This window comes from Camponotus vicinus, unplaced genomic scaffold (genome assembly GCF_025532165.1).
Source record: "Camponotus vicinus isolate PSW18456_S1 unplaced genomic scaffold, iyCamVici1.0 SCAF_7, whole genome shotgun sequence".
Taxonomy (NCBI): Eukaryota; Metazoa; Arthropoda; class Insecta; order Hymenoptera; family Formicidae; genus Camponotus; species Camponotus vicinus.
In genome coordinates, this window is record NW_028141979.1 from 772,572 (window position 1) to 778,818 (window position 6,247).

The following is a 6,247-nucleotide window of genomic DNA, read 5'->3' on the forward strand; positions in this document are numbered from 1 at the left end:
GAGATGTTCTCTTATCCTTTATATTTTTATTTATCGTTTATATTTGCGAATTTAAATTTATGTACTATATTACTAAATAAATTTTAAATTATGTATTATATTATATATAAAATTATATATAATATAACCCTCCCATGGGGTACACCTTGTCGCGGTGGGAGGGCTTAGTACTTGGATGGTGCCTTAAGGTTTATCTTAAATTTTTCTATTTATGATAAATCTTAAGGTGCCTGAAAGGGAAGCTAAGTACCCTTTCGCGTCGTCGGTGCCGTCAACGTGCCACGGACGGCAACGTTTTGTCACCGCGTTTTCGCTTTTAGCTTCTTCGCGTTATCGTGTTTTCGCGTTTTCAAAATCCCAATTTCGTTTTTGTCAACGAGTCTCTACTTCCGATGCCAACTAACTGGGATGTTTCGAGTTTGCACACGTTGCTATGCAACGTACACTCGCGCTTCGTGCTTCGTGCTTCGTCAAGTGATTCGGCCCGAATTAGTTAGAACTCGATCGATTGCTCGGAATGGTCGTCAATGGGTCCCTTCTCTTTGCTCGTCTACAGCCACACGCACTGCGTGTGTTAACCCTGTCGAGGAGTCGAGTGGATTCCCCTAGGCACGATTTTCGCTCGGTAAAAGGGGTTGCCTCCCCATTTTCTAAATTGCTGAATGTTAGCATTTAAAAAATGTGGGTATCCTCTTCTTTTGCCGTCTACCAGCCTGGTGTAGCCATGTCCTGCATTGCGGGAAACTTCGTGTTCCGGGCGAAGCACCTGAAATCGTGCTTAGCGGGTCCAGGTTCGATACGAGATAGGATAATTATGCGCGAAAAAGAGCTGGTGAACTTCATTTTCCTCTATTCCTCAATCGTTTCGTCTTCTTTCCGGTTCGGGCCTAATCTTTGCTCGTTGTATCGTTGCATTCCCGACCTGTTGGCTCGAAGTTGATTCTCATAAATGAAATGGGATTTTCGCTCGTACCGAAACCGGGAGTGTCGGTGAAAGTATATATATATTAAATATATACATCGCGCGACCAAATTTTAATCGTACCGAAATAGTGCGGGAGTGCCGTTCAGTATCGCGCGTAAAATAACGAAAATAGCGATATAAAAATATCGCTCGTGAGTGCGGGAGTGTCGTTAAAAGTATCGCGCGTCAACAACATGAGAGGAGGAGGAGGCCTGGGAGAGGCATCTTGCATCGGCGGAGCAACCTGATGGTGAGTATCTATTATTTGTATATCAATTGTTATAAATCGTTATAAATGAACAATAATTCGATCTTATTATTTAAATGAATTAAAAAGAAAATTAGAGAGAAAGATTTTTATAAAAATTATATAAAACTTTCTATTTAAAAAACAGTTTCAAAAATTTATAAAATTTTTGCACACGTGTTTATCTCTGCTTATTATTTTACACATCGGATATAAAATTCCGCACGATACAAATTTTTTGAAATATTGATTTTATTTTGAGCATTGTTGTAAATGAATTTTATATTTGTATATTACAGACAACGTAGCTTCGATAACTCCGCTGTTGCGCATCAGTGCCGGTGAGTGAAAAAAACTTTTATTTAATTTTAAGGTAACGGTTTCGTAGAGATTGTAGATGTAGATGTAGATGTAGATGTAGATGTAGATGTAGATGTAGATTGTAGATAAATCCGTTGCCTTAAAATGGATGAGCTAGAATAAATTAAGTTAAATAAATTTTAATAAGTTCTTTTTCGAAATGCTTTGCATCTATTGCGAAAATATATTGAAGTATTAATTAAAAAAAAGAAGATCAAGTAAAGATTTTGTCTAATTTATTAAGTAAAGAACACGTATTAATAATTTTATCAATTTTATCAATTTCTGATACTACTTTATTTTTATAACGCGCATTTATCTTATTCTAATTTCTTAGCTCATCCATCGTAGAATTTATTTATAGATATTAGTTTTAAATTTTACTTTAACTTAATATAAAGCCAAATGATTAATTCATTAAATAACTTGTAACATGATAATAAATGACTTACTATATGACCGTGTTAGCAGTCTAATATAGTATATAGAAATTTGTAGTAATTTGGCTTTATTTTAAAGTTAAAATAAAAAGCTATATTCAAATATTTAACGAACGATCGTAAAATCGAACGATCGTTACGGTGAGCGTGAAATATTTACGCTCATTTGTCGATAATTAACCGGCAAAAGAAGGAGTGTTTATCTCCTCTTTCGATCTCTGATTAGAGATCAAGCGAGAAAGTGGCCAGGATCAACGAAAGGTAGGGTCAACTGGCCTGAAGAAAAGCTCGCACGCGATTAGGGCATTGATTAAAATATATATGATTAGAGATAGGCTCCCCAAATCTCGAATAATTTTAATCAGGAAGTAGGGTCGTTAGAGCTCATAGGATTGTTAAGATCATAGGGTTGTTAGGACTCATAGGGTTGTTAAGATCATTATTTCTTTCAATTCTTTTAATATTCCAATAAACCTAGAAATCCTGGAAATTAAAATTATTTAAAAAAATTTAATTGAATTTATTTTTAAAATTGTTGTAAAAATAAATATAACATGTTAAAAATAAAAATAAAAATATTTTAAAAATAAAATTTAAATTATCAAAATTTTCAGGAATATTAAAGAAATTGCATAATTATTAATGTTTAAGAAATATCTTAACATGTTATATTTTATTTAAAAAATATATTAAAAATATATGTGGATTAAGTTGAATAATATTAAATCCAAATGTTAATGCTGTCAATATCAAATTATTTATGTTATTAAACATTTGAATAAATTGAATATATTTATTTCATATTGATCATAAACTTGTAAATTGTAAATAGTTATAATTGTATATTAATTATAATCTAATATTGATATTATCATTGGAAATACAATACAATTGTGCATTTTCAATATATATTTTTTCAATCGCGACATTTATATAAAATTGTGTATTAATCGCAAATAAATCGGCACTTGTAGGTGTTAGTAATTATATCGCGTGTCTATTAAGGGCTTCGATTATTATATTATAAAAATTATCCCAATGCATATCCCAATCTAATATTCCGAATATTGTCGATTTATTTATTCGTCGTGTTTTCTTGCAAATTTTAATTAATTTGATTTATTTTGTAATTTAATCTTTGATTTACATCGAAGCTTGCTCTATCTTTATGCATTTTGAATATTTCTTTTAGATAGTCTGCACAAAATGCACCAATAATACAATTACTTTCTTTTACAATGGAAGAAACGATAAATTTTATTAATGATTCTTTTTGATCATGATTATTTAGGTTTATATAAAACTAATTAAATTCGTTATTTATATAAAACTAATTAAATTCTATTATTGTATGTCGATTATTAATAATATATATCGCGTAATTAATCATCACTAATCATAGTCTCGTCTGATCCATGTAGAAATTCTTAGTAAATTTTATATTATACATCTACTTTAGAGACACTTCCGTATAATTCTGTGTAATAAATTTTATTTTGTATTAAGTTTCAGATTATATTTTATATTAAATTTGTATTAATATTTGTAATATATTTTGTAATATATATATATATATATATATATATATATATATATATATATATTCGTAATGTAATTATTTTGATGTTAATTAATAATTTAATATGTTTATGTTAGTATGTTTATGTTAATATTTTTATGTTAGTTAATAATTTAATATTTTGTAATGTGTTTTTTATGTAATTGCAAATTAATTGTAATTTATGTTATATTATAATTATGTAATATATATTTTATATATGTATTATATTTCCTATTATACATAATTAAATATTTTGTAATGTGTTTACATAATTGCAGGTTAATTTATATACATTGTGTTATATATATTGTATGTATTATATATATTGTAACTATGTAATAATATTATATATATATATATATTTTTTTTTCTATTTGAAAACTGTATTAAAAGAAAAAAAAAGAAAAAAAATTTTTCCTTCTCGATGTATCTCCACCTTAACGAAGGCATTTGCCGGGTGAGGAGGTTTGCGTACTCTCATGAACCTGAGACCTATGCCGGCGGTAACGTACGCTGATATTCATATAGATTATTCTTATATTTAAGATCATTTTTTAAGTATATTCTTAGATCGCGTTTTAAGATTTCGTTCAGTTATTAAAAAATAGTTGTATAACATTTTCCAATTTATTTAAGACGATCTTAAATATAAGAATGAATTATGAATACTGGCCGTAGTTACTGGTAGGATCATCCATGCCGGACAGGTCAAAGGGGAAGAGTCAGACTAAGAGAGATACCAAAATTATATAAATATAAATAAATAAATATATATATATATAAATGTTATATTAATTATATTAATATTTTTGAATAAAATGAAAAAAAGAGAGTAATCGAGAAAATAGAAAAAAAGACAACTACAGTGATTTGAATATCTATACCCGAGAACAAATATCCATAGAAAGTATTCTGATGGACTAGATAAGAAGGAAGAAGTATGATAAATCCTTATGATGTTAAGACAAAGTTAATACAATAATGTTAATACAATAAATCATAATAATCTAAAGACCCGAAGAAGAGAATATATTGGATAGGAATGCAGAATGATTGAAAATGATTAGAAACTAAAAGACAATTTGCAATTGCATACAACCTATTTATTAATAATAATAAATTATATTAAACCTATTTATTAATAATAATACTACTACTTTGTAATTATATTAAATTTTATAATTTAGTACAAAGTATTAAACTTAAAAATATTACGCTGTTATGAAAATTATAATAAAAATATATAAATACTGTTGACTACATTAGAATGGAATATATGAATTCTTTATATTTTATATAAAAGAAGACATTTTTAAAATATTTTGCAACATCCATATTTTTCAAATCTTAATTACAAATCCTTCAGAAGAATCAGTGATTAATTTAACAACAAATTCTATACATGTATTATTAATTAAATTTTTAAATAATTTTAAAAAATGTTGAATATCAAAGATCAATTTACTGCTAATTAAGAAGATATTTATAGAAATATATGATTAAAAATATTTTTACCCTACAGCAGGCATTTTGTTTTTTGTAAATAAAAATATAAATATGACAATGAATATATAGAAAATATTTATTTCATCTTTGAACGCGTTACATTCATTGAAATAAAAAACGTTCAACTTCTTATTTATATCGTGTGATGAGACATAGAATAGATACGATTCAATGAATTAAATATATTATATTTAAATTTTTCAATGCTAATAATATCTTTCGAAAAGAGACGGTATCTCTATATATACATAGAATATATGTATATATCTAATTCCAACATATATATATATATATATATATATATATATATATATATATATATATATATATAGAGAGAGAGAGAGAGAGAGAGAGAGAGAGAGAGAGAGAGAGAGAGAGAGAACCACACAAAACTTATTTATAAGATAATTTTAAAATTTATTTAATATACATAAGCGTCTTGCGGCACTCTATGCGTATCAATATTTCGTACACATAGCATGGAACAAAACCAAAAATTGTGCACGTTATATGTTACCCTCTGAGAACATTCATGGACATTGGCTTTGTAGTTCATGTCCACGTTTTCAATGTTCATAGAGGGAGTATCGCTTTCAGGGATCACCTAAAAGCAGGCCATGACATCTCTCAGTCTTCTCTCTGCTTCATAGTTCATGTTCATGTTGATACCAGAGAGAAGCCTGAGAGCATAGACATAGTAAGTATAGACCGAGCATCCATTGTATAAGCGTCAGGGCCTGAGCAGAATGGCTGCCTTATAATTTTAAGACTATGTTTTATGCCTTAGGTCTTTGTCTTAGGTAACGCACAATACTGTGTGTTATGTCTCGAGTCTTATGTATACGCGAACGTTTGTAAGAAATAAACGTTCGCGTATACATAAGACTCGAGACATAACACACAGTATTATTCGTATTAAGTTAGCCGGAAATTTTTCAGCCAATCAAAAATCTCCTTATGGAATCGTTTGTATTTCGTATGAAGATGTTTGAAGTGTAATTAAAAACGTTTGTGAGTAATTAGAATAATTATAAAAAATTAATCATTTTTACAGTATGTAGTTAGCCAACATAACTAAATATTAAAAATTCTCCTTATGAATCGTTTGTATTTCGTATGAAGAGTTTTGAAGTATAATTAAAAAGGTTTGTGAGTCATTCGTTTAATTT